Raw genomic sequence first — 564 nt, 5'->3', positions numbered from 1 at the left:
AAGGGAGGCGCCAAGTGAAGCTCTTTTAAAGTACGTATTTTTAAGGCCACAATGTCAACACTTTCTCTCAGCCTTGGGCGTTCCCACATCTGTCACAGCTGTGACCTTATTCAGGGTAAATGTCTAGTGACCGCCAGAGATGCTAGGGCAGGAGTGCGGCTTTCTTTCCTGCCACACAGCAGCGTGCCCCATGCTTCTGGATAATCTACAGCACGGCTGGCAGTGTTCCGGTTTCCTTCCAGCACCCTGTCTTATGTCTGTCTGTCTTTCCAGCATGAAATCCCCTCCGGGACCACACACCGTGACTGTTTATGGACTGGGCTCTTCAGAGTCGATGCTGATGGTTAGTCACCGCCGGAGACCCAGCCCACGTGGATAACACAATGAAAACACGAGAGCACAGGGGCTGCTCTGGCTTTATGAAGGAGGGGACCTGAGAGCAGTCTTGTAACCCAGCGGATTGTCAGGACCTTGTCTCTCAGTGCCCAGGACGTCTCAGGAAGCCTTCCAACAGGGAAAATGACACCAGGCTCCACAGTCACACAATACAGTGAAAACCCAAGA

Source organism: Rhinolophus sinicus, chromosome 15 (genome assembly GCF_057876585.1).
Source record: "Rhinolophus sinicus isolate RSI-liver-muscle chromosome 15, RSI-T2T, whole genome shotgun sequence".
NCBI lineage: Eukaryota > Metazoa > Chordata > Mammalia > Chiroptera > Rhinolophidae > Rhinolophus > Rhinolophus sinicus.
Note: the sequence above shows the minus strand (reverse complement) of the source record.